We start from the raw sequence: 19,923 nt of genomic DNA on the forward strand, positions 1-19,923 counted from the left end.
ACAGGAATTGCTTTGAAATTACATCAGCTGTTTGTCATCTTACTTTACCAGTTTTCCACTTAATTTCTATTCAAACCACACTAATTATGTTGTTACTTGCTTTTAAAAAATAATCTCGGTTTAAAAAAATCATTTCCTTTCCAGTTTTGTTTTCACAATAACCTTGGCTTCTGATTTTCTAACAACTTGTGATTCTAATGAAGACATGCCTTCCTTCTGTTTTTATTTCTGATATTTAACACCCCCCCCCTACAAAACAATTTGCACTGGACATCCTTCTCTTTAGGGGATGCAGTGTAAGCATTTAAATAAAGAACTGAAGCATTTAATTAGTTTGTGCTGGCCTCCTGCTAGCGGGACACCACACCAGTGAGTAAATGGATTAAGTTTGTTGTAATGCCAGCTAGGAGACATCTTGACAGTTGTGTTTTTCATTCTCAGGTGTCTAGTTAAGGAGAACACAGGGGGCCAATTCAACCTTTAAAAACTTTATCTTTGACTAGAATGATTACTGCTTTGAGACACAATGTGATTTTCCACAGCAAACCTCACCAGGGATTATGCCTTTCAATGCTCTCTGAATGAAGAAAGCAATGAATAGATGATGTAAATAGAAGAAATTTCATGGGAAACTATCTTCTTGGGGTAGGGTGGATTTACTTCATTTTTTTCCTACCCTATATTACCCAATTGAAAGTGATAATTTTATCAATATGGCCATAGATGTACAAAACCCATTTCATCAATCTATATGATAAGGAATCATATTTACTTTTATAGCAAACTTTTGTTGAATACTCAATCATAAATAAAACAACTTTTATTTATTAAACCAAATAAACTAAAATTTAACTAAACTTATTTTGATGCAAATTTTAAGTAAATTATTTTTAAAAGACAAAACAATCAGCATTTTCCTGTAGTGATCACTGGGAATTTATAAAAATATGGTTAAGCTTCATGATCTTCATATTTATACAAAAAATAATAATTTATCTAATCTGACCATGACTGGGTAGTTGGTGGGCCAGTGGTCATCAGATTCTTCAATAATTGGCATGCATGCATTTAAGAAAGTCAAATTATCCATTTCTAAAACATTTAGATCACATAATTAAGCTTTTGTTGCACATTGGGGTAATTCACACTTGAAAAATAAATGAATGTATTATGATTAAAATATAAAGCCATTTTTTAGATAATAAGATATGCCTTTGAAGACCCTACACATACAATTTTGTGTGTGGAGAAGAAATCATTTCTCCTGAGAAACTGCTATTGTAATTCAGAATTTGTCTACTTATTGAGGGTAGGTAAATTTTGAAAAATAATAGAAAAAGAAATATATGTTAGTCCAGATGACTCCTAAGGTTGTTATGAACTCTAAATTTATGATCCTATGATTTTATTTACACTTGAATTGAAGCTGTTTTATGTATTTTGTTTGATATCAGTAAATTAACCAAAATATGAAACTAGTTTAGAGGTCACATGATGAATCATTATATGATTCTGAAAACAGAAGCAAACATCAGGTATAGGTAAATGTAGAAAGAAGAGAATTTATTTATTTATTTGTTTGTTTGTTTATTTATTTTGAGTGAGGCAATTGGGGTTAAGTGACTTGCCCAGGGTCACACAGCTAGTAAATATTAAGTGTCTGAGGCCGGATTTGAATTCAGGTACTCCTGACTCCAGGGCCGGTACTCTATCCACTGCACCACCTAGCTGCCCAAGAAGAGAATTTATAAAAGAATATTTTGGGGATCCCCAGTTATCAGAAATTTAACTTATTTTAAAGTTTTTTTCATAAGCACACATAACATGCACATTTTAATCTAGAATTAGTCATGTTTATGAATTGAGAATTGATAAACTCTTAAAATATTGTCACAGGCAAATTGTTGTTTTCTGGCTTTTTATCTTCTAATGTCTTCCTGATGATGAAAGTTCCGCCCTCTGTCTTCCAACATAATTGAATTCTTCTCTACCCTTGCCATTTGCCAAATATCACCACCATATCTCTCAAATATATTCCTTACTTTTTTTTTGTTTCAATACAGTTCCTTTTGTCCTCAGATATTTTCAGTAGTCATAGAACCTTTTTCTGTGATCTGCCATATACATCAGTATCAGAGTACTGTAGCCTTTTTCATGCACAACCCTGATTATGTTATTCCTCTGTTCAGTAATCTTCAGTAGCTCCATATTGCCTACCAAATAAAAATCATGATCTCTTTTATTCTGGCATTAATTTCTTCCTAGAAAAATCCTTCATCCTTAGATCTCTCACCCTGCACGTAGGACCCTTCTCTCTCTCTCTCTCTTTTTTTTTTTTACACTGGGAATTTTCTTTATTGTATAGTTGTAGTAGGTGCTCTTTATTAAATAGTAGTAGTATGCGGGACAATTCAGGTAAAGTGAGTTGCTAATGAACGAAAAAAATATGGAACGCTTCACGAATTTGCGTGTCATCTTTGCGCAGGGGCCATGCTAATCTTCTCCGTATCGTTCCAATTTTAGTATATGTGCTGCCTAAGCAAGCGCCCTTCCCTCTCTCTTACTGGAGAGAGTAGGAGGTGGTAGGCAATAGCTTCTACTAGATCTTCTGTTTAAAAGAGGATTGCAGACCAGCAATCTCTTCATTTCCCTAGAAAACTGCCACTCCTGGACTTCATCATGCCCTAAATCTAGGTACCCTCCTTTCTCTCCCCCCTCTTTTCAGCTTTTTGTTTTTAATGTTTTCTTCTAGTAGATTCTGAAATCCTTGAGTATATGGACTGTCTTTTGCCTTTTTTTTTGTTTTGTTGTTATTGTTGTTTTGTTTTGTTTTATGTTTTTTGTGTGTGGTGTGTGTGTTTGGTTTTCCTAGCACTTAGCACACCATCTCAGCACATATTAATTACTTAGTAGAGGTTATTGACGGATTGATTTATATAACACTTTAAAATTTAAATAGATTTTCCTCCCAACAGCCCTTTGAGGTAGATTGTTCAAGAATTATTATTTAATCAATTTTATAGATAAGAATACCAGCTTAGAAATGTAAATTTATGGTCAGAATGGAGATATGAGTAGCAATTCAGTTTATTGTGTGTAGACAGCAGCTCTTAGTCCTGGAAGACCCAGGTTCCCCTCTGATGTATAGAGACTGTGTTACTGCAGGCAAGTAATTTAACCTTTTTAATGTTCTGAGTATATAAGGCCATAAGTTTAAGAGAACATAATGATCTGCAATGGTAGAGAGAGTGCCTTTACTTATTAGTTCTATATACTATCAAAATCACAGATAGTGTTAAGTACTGAACAAAGTTCTATATTTGGAGAAGAACTGAGTTAAAATACTGTCTCTTCCACCTACTCCCTGTATTACCTTGCTTTAGTTATATAATCTCTCTAGGTCTCAGTTTCTTTATCTTAAAATCAGGAGGTTGGTGGAAGTAATCTTTAAGTTATCTACTGGCTTTCAATTTTGGATTTGCCTTGAAAGTAGCAAAACAATGACTCAATCCCTTAATTTTCTGAATTTCAAGTCTATTATTCTTTTTCCTAGTTTACCTCCACTGGAAATATTCAAGTAGCAAGTGTGAGAAAATTATGAATAATAGTGGTTTGGGGACTCCAAAAGGAACCACCACCCCCCCCACCCCATCCCTGAGAGAGCCTGGCCTGATCTTTCCTAAGACCAGGCAAGAATTAGGAAGTTAACCTCATTCAACACCACAACCAACTGAAAGCCTTGTTCCTGCAAGAGGATTTATTCTCTGGGCTCTGAAATCAGCAAGAGGAACTGAAACATCCTCAACTCCAGTGAACCAATAGATTTGAATGATGCTAGCCAATTAGCTTTAAGCTATGTATATGGGCAGGCTGACCTACTCCCTGCAGCAAGCTTACACAGACACTCGCTCTCTTTGGCCTGGGAAACTGGTGAGAGCAGAAACAGCCTACTAGGGTTCCCCATTTTCTCTTTTTTTTTCTCTTTTCTTTCCTAGCTAGGCTTTCCTATCTTTTAGAGCCATGGGTGCTCTCTTTACTAATACTTAATACACTTTAATAAATGCTTAATGCCCCAGAACTGGTGCAGTACCCTCTAATTTCCAAGTAACAAATATATGATAAACCCCAGCTAATTTTTCCTACACTTGAGACAGTAATAGGGTGACCACATATAGTTTTACTTACTACACAACTCAATAAAGACCTTTTTAAGATGCCATAGAGCAAACTCCTACTCATGTTTCATTTGAACTAGAATATCTCAAGTCCGTTCCAACTCTTTGATTAATATTCCATGATCCCTTTTTTATTACTTTTGAGAGCAACTATTTTTATTGACTGTGACCACACATTGAGAGTTTCATGGGTAATTTCTTTTCCTATCCATATTAACTGCTGATTGTGAGCCACAATTGATTTGCTCGAGTCTTATACTATCTAAATTGCCCTCAAGAATGGCTGAAATAGCTAGACATGAAAGCCCATGTGAATATTCCCTGTGAATGAGGCTGGTTGAGGCTGGTGAATCACTTGAGTTAGGGAGCTTTGAGCTGCAGTCTACTGATCTCCCGATCAGTTCTCTGAACAAATATGATGAGCACTCATGATGTGGGTACCATAAGGAAAGGTCAAAATTTCCATGCTGATTAGCAATGGTTTCTGGCCTGTGACCAACCTCTGAACTTATAGCCTATATGACATATTATCTTGGCAGAAATAACTATAAAAACTGGGTCATGGTCTATTTATGCAGTTATAAAGATAGAACCTAAGTTTCTCCTTGCTTATAAAATAAATGTGTTAATATTTTTAATGAGAGTATCATAGATGGATATTTTTGTTACTTTCAAGTTTTGTAACTATTTTTAAAAGATGAATATTTTAAGAGATGACAGTCTTAAGTAACAATAACTAATATTAAAACAAACAAACCTGTTCAACCAAAGGATACCAGAACCTATTTATAATAATCTATTTGGATGACTTCCATGAGTTTGGAGGCCTCTCCAGGCCAAGAGTCATTATTTCCTAGTCTTTACCCCCATTCAGAAATGGGATGCAGTTGCATAGTTATATCCACAACTAGGAAAATCTTTAAAAAATAAAACCCTATTTTATTTCTTACTACTCATTTTCAAAATAGGTATAAAGCATGTCATGTGTAGTTTTTAATTCATTTCAGGTTTTGAATAACTGAAACAAATGGAGAAAGTAACATGATTAATAATTTAAACTTTTAAAAATACTAATATTATTTCCAGGGCTGTTATGTGGCAAAAAGTCAAGGAACATGATAGTCTCCAGAAATTTTAAATTGAGGATCACTCAGAGGAAAAAGGAAAGATATGTAGTGGACTTGAGCTGACTGCAATGCATTACAGACAATAGCTGAAAAAAAAGAAGCAATATAAAAATGTCATCACAGAAATGTGATATTGAAAAAGACATTGGGATGCTCACCTTGTAAAAGAAAGGAATAACTGGAGGTTGTATTCTCTATTCAGCTCTGGACTTTTTATCAGGAATGCTTGAAATCCCCCTATTTCATTAAATAATAAAATTTCCCCTGAAAGAATATACTCAGTTTTGCTAGTTATTGTGGTTGTAATCCTAGCTCCTTGGTTGATATTCAAATTTGTCTGACCCCATTTAAGGTTTTCTTAACAAATATCCTGGAGTGGTTTGTCATTTATTTCTCTAGCTAACTTTACAGATGAAGAACTGAAGAAAATGGGGTGTATGTGACTTGCCTTGGTCATACAGGCAATTTAAGAGTCTCAGGTGATATTTGAATTCAGAAGAGGAGTTTCCTGATTCTAGACCCAGGCACTATATCCACTGTGCACCTAGCTTCCCCCAATTCCTTTGCCTTCCAGAATATAAAATTCCAAGGCTTCTGCTTTTTTTTTTTTTAAACATGGAAGGCCGCTATATCTTGTTGTGATCTTGATCGTGCCTCCACCATATTTGAATTGGTTTCTTTCTGGCTGCTTCCAAATGTTTTTCCTTGACCTGGGAGCTCTGAAAAATTGCTATAACATTTTTGGGAGTTTTTATTTTGAAATATCTTTCAGAAGTTGATTGGCAGATTCTTTTGATTACCATTTTGCACTCTGGATTCTAAGATAAAGGGATAGGTTTCCTTGATAATTTCTCAAAACTTATAATGTCTAGGCTCTTTGTCATGGCTTTCTTGTAGCCCAATATTCTTAACTTATATTCCCCAATATATTTTTCAGATATGTTTGTTGTTGTTGTTGTTGTTTTGTTTTGCATGGCAATGAGGGTTGCCCAGGTCACACAACTAGTAAGTGTCAAGTGTCTGACGTCAGATTGATCTCAGGTCCTCCTGAATCCACAGGTGGTGGCTTGATCCACTGTGCCACCTAGCTGTCCCCCACATGAGTTTTTTATGAGCTATTTTATGAGGCTATAATCTTGCATTTTAAAATCATTTTGACCTTTTTTTTATTGTTTTTTGATGTCTTATGGTGTCATTACCTTTATTTGTGCTATTCTATTTTTTATGTAATTTTATTGAGTTTTTTTTACCTTTTTTTTCAAATTCCACAATTCTGTTTTTTAAGGAATTATTTTCTTCAGTGAATTTTTGTACTTTTTTTTGCAACTCAACCTTTTTCTGCTTTTAAAGGATTTCTTTTCAGCAGTTAATTTTGTTCCTCTAATTTTTTTTACCATGAAGCCAATGTCTTTTTTTACCAAGATACTTATTTTATTTTCATATTTTTTGTTCATCACTTGCATTTTTTTCTCCAATTTTTATTCAACCACTCATCTCTTTCTTTAACTCCTCCAGGAATTCTTCTTGATTTTGCTTGTAATAGTTTTTGTGTTATTAACTTCTTCTGAGTTTGTGACTTGGTCTTCCCTGTCACCATAATAACATTTCTATGATCAAGTTCTTTTGTTAATTTTTTAGTTTACTTATTTTCCAGCATATTTTTTTTTAAATTTGAACTTTATGTTAGAGTGGGACTCTGACCACCTGGAAAGAGGAGGTACTTTTCCGAAGTTTTAGGTTGGTTTTTTATTTGCTTTTGTTTTTTCCCATACTATTATTTTTAGAGATAGTTTCTGGGGTCTGCAAGTTTTTAATGCTTCCAAGGGTGGCGAGATGCAGAGAGAGATGTGGTCATTGATGTCCTGATTTCTCCTCTGTCTTTACCCAAGAAGGCCCCATCATCCCTTGCTACTACAAGCACTAGCACTCCTCTTAGCCCTGAAATTGTATTTAGCTCCTGTGATCCATTGTAGCTGCAATCACTAGTGATCCTTTTGACCTTGGAACCATGACTATAGCCCCTGTTAATTTTTGCATGACCACAAGCACTCCTTCCCACCACTGGAACTGCAACCCAGGACTGTCTATGGGCAATACTTGCCAAGCAGTTCTAGTTGTACCCTGTGCAACAATTGAAAAGTAATAAAAATAGTTACAAAAAGAAAATTCTTCTTATTTTTGATATATTAGAAGTAAAGGGGAGCATTATGTGCTTGTTTATATGTGCATGCTATATGTGTGTGTGTGTGTGTGTATGTGCAGATGAGAAGAGATTGTTCAACCTTATATTCTTCAGTGGTGTCATTTAAGGGTTTAAATAAAATTAAATTAATACTTCATGTTCAATAACACAAGATTGGATGGACTATCAGACTGTTGCATGCAAGTGAAGTGATCAGATCCAATGACATTCCTCATGACTATGACATTCTTTCCAAAAGCTCAAAGGACACTTCCTCACCCCCATTTAAAAAGATCTGCATTCAAAGCAGACCATTTTAAAAGACCTAATGAGTTTCAAATGTAAATGAAATTCACAAAGGTTTATTAACTCTTAGTAAAGAATGCCATTGAGGCAAGGACCGACTTTGGTTAATAAGCACTTTAACATTCATAGGCAGTTAGAAGAGTTGAAGATGCAATATTTTTAAAGCCACAAAATTTACATCTGAAAATGACAGATAGGATAGAAATATATGGAGAAGTAAATTGAAGGCATACATCGAGTTACCATACAATAAAAAATGTAAGCATCTTAGTAAGCATAATAGAAGCCAAAGTGAATTGAAATATATGTTTTATATGTGTGTGAAAACATCCACCCTACACTTACTTAAAATCTATCTTCTCTATATGTCATCTTGGCTGCAACCAATATCACTTGCTTTCAAAAATAATGGAGTTTGGGGTATTTTAGTGTTTCTATTATGAATCCAAATTCCTGTATCACACAATGTGAATGCCCATATATATTTTATGTAATATGTACAGACACTGCAATCTGGAAATTTAGATTCATAATAAAAACATTAAAATACCAAAATGTCCATCATTTCTCTAAGTAAATAATGCCATTGTGTGTGTATATGTATGTATATGGATCCATATATATATGTGGATATCCACATATATATATCCATATATATGGATATCCATATATATGGATATGTGTGTATACACATACACATAATTACACATATATGTGTGTATGCACATTACATGTGTATATCTATATATACACACAAACATATATACATACATATATGTATATATGTATGCTTGTGAATTAATGTTTAGATATATAAATATATATTATTTAGATATGTATATATGTGTTTTACATATACAAAAATATACTAATATATCTGTTTATATTAGTGTATTTTTATTATATGTGTATGCTTTTCAATATAGTTATGATAGGGGGCAGCTAGCCACCACAGTAGATAAAGCACTGGTCCTGGAAGCAGGAGGACCTAAGTTCAAATCTGGCCTTAGACACTTGACCTTTACTAGCTGTGTGACCTTGGGCAAGTCACTTAAACCTCATTGCCCCACAAAAAAACAAAAGAAAACAATATAGTTATGATATTGGTCAGTTGTTCAGTTATGTCTGACTCTTCTTGACCCTATTGTTCCAAAGAATGCCAATACAGTCCAGCAGGTTCCTTGGCAAAGATAATGGAGTGAATTGCCATTTCTTTCTCCAGGGAATTAAGGAAAACATATGTTAAGTGTTTGCCCATGGTCAGACATCTAGTAAGTATCTGAGGCCAGATTTGAACTCAGGTCTTTCTGATTCCAGGCCTAAGTGGTATATACACCAAACCATCTAGCTGCACCAAAATACAGTTCTAACAGAGAGCAAAAAAACTCTTTGCCATTGTCAAGTCATATATACACATATACATATATATGTAGACACTAATATAATATATGTTTGTATGTACATGTACATATATGTTTCTATATATGTATATAGTATAGAGCGGGTGATTAGTCCTTTTGGATTATTGATTGAGAAACATTCATATATGATTGATTTGGATAAAATTATAAAGTGGTATAATGTAAAAGGGCTTAAATTCCTTCTCTGTTCCGTACAACCTGTGATGTTGTTGTTGTTCTTTTTGTTCTTCTTTTTCTTCTTCCTCTAGGTAAATAATGCCATCATGTTATTTCAGTCATCACTAACTTTTCATAACCATATTTGAGGATTTGCTGGAAAAGATATTGGATTGTTTTGACATTTCCTACTCCACTCATTTTACACATAAGTAACTGAGACAAACAGGATGTGACAATTGGAATGATGCCACTTGCTGGAGAATTACTGTAGGAATGCTCCACCATGAGGAGAAGGTCTCTGAGGGCAAGGCCATGCAGGTTTTCTTTGGCGTCAGAAAGTGACATTTGCTTGTGGAAAGAAGAGGGGGCGAGGCTGGACTTGGGTGGAGAAGGGAGCTAGAAATGCACTCTTCCTTTAATAGACAGAATTTAGGCCTTTTTCTTTCTCTTCACCAAATTCATATTCTCCTTAATAAATGGTTAAAAGGATAAACTCTTGCTAAAGCTTATAAGTTATTGGCAACCACTCATTAGACATTTTAGACAGACTAGCTAGAATTTTAGCCCCTTACAAGCTTTAAGTCACTTCTCAAGGATCACATATCTAGGAACTGTCTGAAACCAGGTCTGAAATCTGGAAGATGAGTTTTACTGACTCTAGGCCCTGCACTTTATTCATAGAGATTTGTACCTACATATATTTGCTGTGATATATACATAAATATATGCTTCATATATCCATCTATTTTGATGAAAAGATAGTTATAAAGTGGTGTATTGTATAGTGATTCTAAATTGTGCTCTGCTCTTTAGAACCAGTGTAATCTTATCCAAATCAAATAACCTCTTTGAATATCAGGTTCCACATATGTAAAAGGAAGATTTTGTCTATATAATTTCTGAAGTTTCTTCTAGGTTTATCGCTATGCCCATTAGGTAACATATAAATGTAGTGTAACGATTGGAATGACGGCACCTGCTGGATACTTACTGTAGAAGAGTTCTGCCCATGAAGCGAAGGTCTTTGAGGGCAAGACCAGGAGTCTTTTCTTTGGGAGGAAGTGACGCGGGGCTAGTGGGAGGAGGAAGGAAGAGACTGGCGCTCAGTCTCGCTCTCTTTTCCTCTGGACTCTGGTGGAGAAGGGAGCTAGAAATGTGCTCTCCCTTTAATAGATAGGAATCTAGGCCTTTCTCTCTCTCTTTACCAAATTCTTATTCTCCTTAATAAATGCTTAAAAGTCTAACTCTTGCTAAAGCTTATAATTTATTGGCGACCACTCATTAGATATTTTAGACAGTTTAGCTAGAATTTTAACCCTTAACAGATGGCTGACCACGAAGAGGAAAGCTAAACCTCAGTCTTCTTCTGATCTTCTGGTTGGGTAAGAAATTTCCCCTCCCTCTCCCTTTAACTGCTAAGTACTGGTGTACTGGCTGTGTTTTCCCTTTAAATTTTTTCAAATGGACCTTTTAAACTCCCTAATTACCCTATTTTTGATTTTAGTCTGTTTAACCAGACAAATGGGGGATAAGATCATGTTAATGCTTTGTTTTTGTGGATTTTCTATTTTTATTTTTATTTTTGTTAAAAGAGCCAGCAACTTACTCACACAAGGAAATATCTCTCGCTCTCCCAACCATGCTTTTTCAGAGAAACCTGAAGAGATTCAGGCAGCTTTCCCCAGTTCTAACACTAATTGTTGCTCTAATTTTGCATGCCTGGAGGCAATGACCCACCCTCTAGAAGCTTTTAATCCCCTAGCACCTGGAGGCAAAGTGGGGGAAGAGGAATCCAGGCCTGAGTTCAAAATCAAGTCTGATTCAAATTGCGCTGGTCCCTCCCCTCCTCTCCAAACCCCACCCTCTACTCCTCCCATGGCCAAGCCCATTGCTTCCCCTGCCTGGGAAGTCCAGAGAACTGATGCGCATGCTCAACTTTCTCTAACTACATTTGCAGCTTCAGGCTCAACTCTTCCCCAGCCTGGCTGTGCTTCTGAGACAACCTTAGAAAGCCCTTTAAATTCCAGATATGCTTGTTTTGTTCATAATTTTGCTAACCTGCTTTTGTCTTTAATTAGTAATCTTATAAAGCATTTGTATGGTGAAAAGCCCGACAGACAATATAGAGGGGTTAAAGAAGAAAAACTTAAGCTGAATAAGAATGACAATCAACATAGTTCAAGACTCTGCTTCTTTTGCCATGGAAGGGTATATATTTTACAGAAATGTAGAAGTAAGCAGCAAGGTATTGATATGAGTATTGGGGATTTTAGATATCGGAATCAAAAGTGTTCTGAATTCACTCAGAGTAATAATGTCAGTTCAGAGGTTACATAGGATTTCTATGCTATTATATATACATTTTGAAATTAATGGTATGGGTTTATTTTCATAGAGATTTTCATGCTTTTGAGATTGTGTCTTATACTTAGTTTTTAAAACAAGGAGAATATTTGTAAAAGCTTTTTAGTCATGTGATCAAGTTTATATTTTATAATACTCTTTAAGTTCATGTTCATTTAGATTTCCTTAGTTTGAATTTCACTGTCTTTTATTGTTCCATGTGTATTTTCTTCTATTCATTTATCTAATTTTGAAAAAAATTGCAAGACGGTTTTGATTTCATAATACAGTGTTAATTCTAGGAGTATTGTGCTCCCATATTCTGAGTTGTTTGTTTTTGTTATTTTTTCTCAACTGATTATTTGATCAAACTCTTTAAAGCATTTCCCTGGCAAATTGTTTGCCATGGCAAGTGTAAATTGATTCTAGAAGTATTATTTTTGATAAGCATATTCCAAAAAAAAAAAAGAGAACATTTGTAAAAGTTTTCTTTTTTCAGAAAAAAGTTTTCTTTGATATTCTGTTGTGCTTTAACTTGTATTTAAATATGTTCTGATTTTTCACAAAAGTAATTGTATACTAAGTGCAAAAAAGGGGTATTATTTGAAATTGTTGCATAATTATATATTGTGTTCTGAGTCAAGATGTATTCACATTTTTTGCAATCATTTATTATCCTCAATTTTTAAATCCATATGAGACTTGGATTATGGGAACTTATCATTTAAGACATTAATTGCCTTTATTCTGAGTTATCAGATGCCAGTTGGCCAAGATGCCATCCAATCACAAGAGGAATACATGCAAAGAGCAGACATTGAACTGTTACATGAGGGGAGACATGCACGAAGTTAAGGTATGACCGAGGGAACGGCTTTTGACAAATGTTGAGGTTGGATTCTCTTGGTTTAATATTTATTTTATTTTTCCCCACAATATTGTACAGATGGCTGGAAGTATTCATCCCACCCATCTCACTTCTACACCTGGCTTCTATGCTCCCTCCTATATGCCTGATGCCATGGACATCTCAATCCCATGCATCTGATTAAGTCTGACTCAGTTTCTTCCAATATGTTCGGTGGCTTGGACATATATTCCATCCACCTATTTTAAGCCTGGCATACTGTATGAGCAGTACATATTGCTCAAGTGTGGGAATGCTCATATCCCATCATTTCTCTGTTCTTTTATGGTAACCCCCATAATTATCTCAGGTGTCATGATAAATACAGTGTTGAATTTGGCCTTGACACCTGTTACCAATTATATTAGATTTTTTAATTTCTCATAATGGCATGAGGATAATTAGGCAGATGATGCAAAAAGTGATGAAACAAAGATAAAAAAATTATTTTTAATAATTAATATCGCAGCAATTGTCTTCTCAATTACCCTCCATAAGGGGGGGACTATAGTAATATTATAATTTTAAAGAATGGTTCAATTTTTGTTTTATTATATGTTTCATGTGTAACAACTAAGATTCTGAATTCCCTTAGACATGTTTTTGAAAACTTCCATTGTTTGATTTGATTATTGACAAAGCTATTTTAAAGTTGTGTTAAGCTCAATTTTGTAGGAAATTTCCTGGCTAATTACCAGCATCCACACATCAACCCCTGAAAAGACTTCCATTCCACGACTACACCTAGAGGACATCTGAGAAAAGACTTTCAGAGACTTTAAATGAACAGTTTTGATTTGTTGTTTTTGTTGGGTTTTTTTCTCTTTCTGTTATAATATACACCATCTGTAACATGTATTCTCTGCAGAGGCCCTCCCTTTGCAAGACTAATGTCAAAGCGTCGGTTCATGAGGACAAAAAAAAAATCGCCCCTCTGGACAAAACTTTCCTCTCTTCCTTTTCTATATTGTTGTTCACATATTATTAGTTAGCAATAGTTATTATATTGTTTTTACTGTTCCATCAAGGAAACATTTTGTTTCTTGAGGAACAACAGGGGGGACTGTAACGATTGGAATGACGGCACCTGCTGGATACTTACTGTAGAAGAGTTCTGCCCATGAAGCGAAGGTCTTTGAGGGCAAGACCAGGAGTCTTTTCTTTGGGAGGAAGTGACGCGGGGCTAGTGGGAGGAGGAAGGAAGAGACTGGCGCTCAGTCTCGCTCTCTTTTCCTCTGGACTCTGGTGGAGAAGGGAGCTAGAAATGTGCTCTCCCTTTAATAGATAGAAATCTAGGCCTTTCTCTCTCTCTTTACCAAATTCTTATTCTCCTTAATAAATGCTTAAAAGTCTAACTCTTGCTAAAGTTTATAATTTATTGGCGACCACTCATTAGATATTTTAGACAGTTTAGCTAGAATTTTAACCCTTAACAGTAGTATGGGGTAATTGATTAAAAACTATCATCCAAGGTAGGAAGACATGTACTGCTTCTGATGCATATTGGCTTTGTGACCCCGGCTAATTTAATTCACCTTTCAGTGAGCTAAAGCTATTTTCTAATAGTTGATGATTTACACTGGTAGAATTTTTTTCACCAGAAATCCTCTACAATAGTGAAATCACAAGTTTGGACAAAAAAACAGAAAAACAATGAAGGGATTACCTCAGGAGGTTGTTAGTACTCTATAACTGAGGATTCTCAGTTGAAGCTTGGATGCTCACTTTTCTAAAAAATATTAAAGAAGGCATTAGTTGGTCAGGAAATGGTAACATTACCTAACTTCTTTCTTTCCACCCAATTATGAAGTTCTGTGGTCCTCTGAAAAATATTTCAGATTTCTTTCATGCTGCAAACTGTGACTCACAGCACAAAACTAGTATGTACTAGCCATAGCTCATCAACACTAGGACAATATGAATGTAGGCGTATTTTTGTGACATTTCTTACTCCATAAATGGAGAAATGGAAGAATTTTAATAGTTATAAATGACACAGCCTAAAAGTAGCAAGCATGATATAATACGATATTAGGAAACAATCAAACCTTGTTATTACTGGATCATGCTGATAATTAGGACAGCAGTGAAAAGAAATTAGAAAACTTTACTGAGCCCTATTTGTCTATGACTTCTATTTAGGTCATTTTTGAGACTGGTTCTCAATCATGACAAATAAGAGAAAGCCTTATGAAGCCTTTCCTATAAATGAAGTTTCATAATCATCAGGTAAAAGAATCAGTTCAAAGAATAAGTTTTTATTAATTGGCTACTATGTAAATAAATGAATAAAAAAGTCTTCATCAAACATACCTTGGATGTGCCAAACTCTCATCTAAGAGATAGAGATTCAAAGAGAACTATGGTAGGCAGTCCCTCATTTCAGTAATTTTCAGTAAAACACATGAAGTTTAACTATAAGGTGGATTACAAGACTAGGAAGTCCTAAGACTTCAGTGTTATTGTGTGGTAAGGTAGAGATGTACTTAGGTAGCATCAATAGGTCAGGCATCCATGGATCTGGAGGTCATGAAGGTATAAAATGATAAGGTTTGGATTGTTTTAGGAAAGACTAAAAAGGCAGATGATAAGGTAGTATGGTCCTTGATTAGTGGAGATGATAATTGGCCCAGATATTCTGGAAAGCAGTTTGGAATTAGGTTTAAAAAGTCACTCAGTTGAGTACACCCATTTATCAAACAATATCACTAGTAGGCATATATGACAGAGATAAAAGTACTTTGGCATCTAAAAACAAACAAACAAACAAACAAACAAAAACCTAAAGTGGTGTGGTGCATAAATTGCCATGCCTGGAATCAGAAAGACTTTCTGAGTTCAATTCTGGCTTCATACCCTGACTGGCTATTTGAACCTAGGCAAGTCATGTATGCCTGTTTGCCTCTGTTTTCTCATCTGTAAAATGAGCTGGACATGCAAATGGTAAACCAATCCAATAATTTTTACCAGGGAAAATTCCAACTGGAGGCACAAAGAGTCAGACACCACTGAAAATGAATAAATAACAAAAATGAGAAAATATAGAAGATATGTATAATAGCTGTTTTTGTAGTATGAAAAAAACTGAAGACTAAGGCAAACTATAGAGAAATTACTCAAGAAATTATAGTGTATGGATATTATTGCATAAGAATTGATGAACAGCATAGTTTTAGAAGAAACTCGAAAAACCCATATAATCAAATAAACACTGAAAAGAATATCATAGAGGGCAGCTAGGTGTTACAGTGGATAAAGCACTGGCCCTGGATTCAGGAGGACTTGAGTTCAAATCCAGCCTCAGACACTTGACACTCATTGGCTGTCTAGCTTACTAGCTTAAGCACGTCACTTAACCCTCATTGCCCCACAAAATAATTAAAAATTTAAACATTAAAAAAAATAAAGAATATGTTAGAAAAAAATCTTTGAAAGACTTTATAACTCTTACCAATGCAATTATCAACTATGATTCCAGGGCATCTAAGGTGAAGCTCTCTGCTCCCATGCCAAATGAACTGGAGGCAAGGGACTTAAAATATACATTTTTGTACATGGTCAATCTGCTCACTTTTTTATTAAACAAAATCATATTTATAAAGAGGATTTTCTTTTCTTTAATTTTTGATTTTTCAATGGAGGCAAGAATTAGAGGAAGTTTGAATACATGCATTAATGTGAAAAATAATGAAAAATACTTTACAAGAGGTGTTGTAGACAGATTTTGAAAAGCTATAAATGTTAACTAGAGTAATTCATATTTTATCCTAACAGATTAGGGAGCCACTAGTGTTTATTTCTTGAAAAATATTTTTTCCCAATTACATATAAAATAAAATTTAACATTCTTTTTAAAATTGTTGTTACAGTGTATAAGTCTCTTGTCTCTGCTTACTTTACACCAGTTCATGTAAATCATTGTAAGGTTTTCTGAAATTATCCTGTTTGTCATTTCTTAGAATACAATATCATTCCATTACAATCATATACCACAACTTGTTCAGCTACTCCCCAACTGATGGACAAACCCCTCAATTTTATATTCTTTGTACCACAAAAAAGCTGCTATAAATATTTTTCTGCTTTCCTTCTAATCTTAGTTCCATTGGTTTTGTATTTGAAAGGGCCTTTTAATTTAATATAATAAAAATTATTTATTGTGCATCTCATAATGCTCTGTCCCTTTTGTTTAGTCAAAAATTCTTCCCTTGTCCATAGATCTGACAGCTAAACTATTCGTTATTCTCTTAATTTGTTTATGGTATCAAACATTAAGTCAAAATCATATACACATTTTGACCTTATCTTGGTATATTTTGCAAGATGTTGGTCTGTACCCAGTATCTGACATATGGTTTTCTAGTTTAACCAGAATTTTTTGTCAAATAATGATTTCTTGTCCCAAAAGTTTGGATATCTGTGTTTATGAAACATGCGATTATTATGATTATTTACTACTGGGTATTTGTTATATTGATCAGCCATCCTTATTTCTTAGTCATTGCTAGATTGTTTTGATTATTACCATTTTATAATATAATTTGAGATCTGGCATCGTTAGGACACCTTCCTTCACATTTTATTTTCATTATTTCCTTGTTATTCTTAATATTTTTTCTTCCAGATGAATTCTGTTATTATTTTTTCTAGCTCTATAAAATACTTTTTTAGTAAATTGATTTGTATGTCACTGAATAAGGAAATTTATTTAGTTATAACTATCATTTTTATTATATTGGCTTGGACTATCCATAAGCATTTGATATATTTCCATCTGTTTAAATCTGTCTTTGTGTGAAGTGTTTTACAATTGTGTTCATACAGTCCCTGAATTTGTCTTAGCAGGTAGATTCCCAAGGATTTTATATTGTCTACCATTATTTTAAATGGGATTTCTCTTTGTCTTTTTGCTGGAATGTATTGGTAATATATGGAAATGTTGATGATTTTTGTGGATTTATTTGAAATCCTGAAATTTTGCTAAAATTATTAAGTTTTTCAAATAATTTTTTAGTTGATTCTCTAGGATTCTCTAAGTACACTATCCTTTCATCTGCAAAAAGTAGGTGTTTTTCCTTATTGCCTACTCTTTCTTCAATTTTTCTTCTTTTATTGCAATAAGTACCATTTAAAGTACAATATTAAATAATGTAAGTGATGATGGACATCTTTGCTTCACCCCTCATCATATTGGGAAGGTTTCTAATTTTTTTACATTACAGATATCACTTGCTGATGTTTTTAGATAGACACTAATCATCATTTTAAGGAATGATGCAATTATTCATTCCTATGTTGCTTTGATTGTATTGATTGCATTGATTGAGATAATCATATGATTTTCATCACATGAGAAAATAATATGTTCATTTAATTATTAGCATATTCTGTTATGCTGATAGCTTTCTCAGTATTGAACCAGGCCTGTATTGTTGGTATAAATCTCATCTCATCATAACACATGCTACTAGAGTTTACTGGGGGAAAAGTGTGACAGTGAAATTAATACTCTAGAAAAAGTACTTCGGCATCTAAAAATGATATGTTATACCTAATGATATCTAAGAGTTGGCTCTCTTTCAATTTTCTGTACCAGTAGCTTTTCAAGAGATATAGTAGGGGGCATCTAGATGGCACAGTGGTTAAAGCACCAGCCCTGGATTCAGGAGTACTTGAGTTCAAATCCGGCCTCAGACACTTGACACTTACTAGCTGTGTGAACCTGGGCAAGTCACTTAACCACCATTGCCTGAAAAAAAAAATATAGTATTGAATAGTACACAATACTTTGCTTCTATTAACAGTGTAAGTAAATTATTTCTTCATTTTATTTCTGAAAAGTAATGGCACCTTCTAGTTCTCTTTACAAACAAGCTTTCCCTTATATAATATTTCTATGACAAATAATGATTTGAAGTTGCAATTTTAAGATTCTGATTATGAAGGTGAGTGAAAGTTTATGGAGAAGGTAATTCTCCTAAATACACTAAAATAAAGTTCCAAAAAGAGCACCAGACCAAATAATGATCAAGAAATCCAAAGACAAACTACAGTGACTTTATCTAGCCAAGAATGGCAAAAATAAAATAAAATAAAACCTATTGAAATCCAATAGTTACTAGGAAAGGATTCCAACTAGAAAAGTCAGTGAGTAAGCTCAAAAACAGAAGCTGAAAAACTGCTGGCATTCTGACCATTCAGTTCCAGGGACCCCCAAAGTAGGCTTTTCCCTAAAATAACAAACAGGTAGGAAGTGTAAAGGAAACAATCTGGGATTGAGACCCTAAAGCATTCATTACAACTCTCTGAATGTGGATGATGTGACAGCCTTCTGACCAAGATGCCTGAGGAGAAACCAGAAGAATTATGACTAATGATGTCTCAGAGGTACATAAAGTCTTTCATACTTTATTCCTGACAGGTGGCGGGAAGACTGAAAAGCTCTGATGGGGGCAAAATCAGGGTATTCAGAAACCCTCAGCAATGACTGTTCTGAGCAGAGATTTGGCATAGGTAGCTACTAGGTATCCAACCAGGGAGAAGATGCAATGCCTTTCTGAACACAGCAATCAAAGGAATATGAGTATACATCAGGGAGATGACATTCAATGGCAAGATTTCAGGTCATAAACAAAGAGGCCTTGACAATCCCAAGCAGGAGATGGGCAGCAGTCAGAGCATGTACAAAGTCACAGCTTAGAAAACTGACCATGGAAATATGAGTATACTAAGGAAGATACTAAAATGTACAAAGAAATATTATGAGTTGAGACAACAAGAAAATAAATCCAGAAGAAGCCTTTTTTGCAACAATCATAAGTAGAAATTCAGAGAAATAAACAATCCACTTGACATGCCAAAGAGGATTAAAATAATATCTCCAAAATGTAAAATAATAGATAACAAATTAAGTAATATTGAAATAATAGCTGTTCAAGAAAAGATTTGTAGAATAAATAGCTTAGAAAAGAGCACAGAAAAAATTCCAAGTAGAATATTTAATAAAAATTATGATGGAACCTACAACATTCAAAATACTCTATCACACAATGAAAATTATGGTTTTAAAAGCCAAAATATTCATAAAATTGAAGAAAATTTAAGCTATTTTAAGAACTCCAGCAATTTTTTTTCTTTGTTATATGGAATGGTTCTCTGAGTAATGGAGTGGGAAGGATACAGAAGGAAAATTAGAAACAATCAAAGCAAAAAGTATTTTATAATTCCATTATATTCCCAGAAAACTATAACCAAACAAAAAATAAATTGTTTGTTTTGGTGAGGCAATTGGGGTTAAGTGACT

The 19,923-nt window shown here is 34.2% G+C and overlaps 1 non-coding gene across 1 annotated transcript; it reads right to left on the reverse strand.

Moving 5' to 3' along the window:
• Positions 1–2,440: 2,440 nt before the first annotated feature.
• Positions 2,441–2,547, reverse strand: LOC122726896. Its single transcript, XR_006352889.1, has one exon. It is a non-coding gene; the product is annotated as a U6 spliceosomal RNA (small nuclear RNA).
• Between the last annotated feature and the right edge of the window lie 17,376 nt (positions 2,548–19,923).

The sequence above is a fragment of the Dromiciops gliroides genome, chromosome 4, assembly GCF_019393635.1.
Source record: "Dromiciops gliroides isolate mDroGli1 chromosome 4, mDroGli1.pri, whole genome shotgun sequence".
NCBI classification, from domain to species: Eukaryota; Metazoa; Chordata; class Mammalia; order Microbiotheria; family Microbiotheriidae; genus Dromiciops; species Dromiciops gliroides.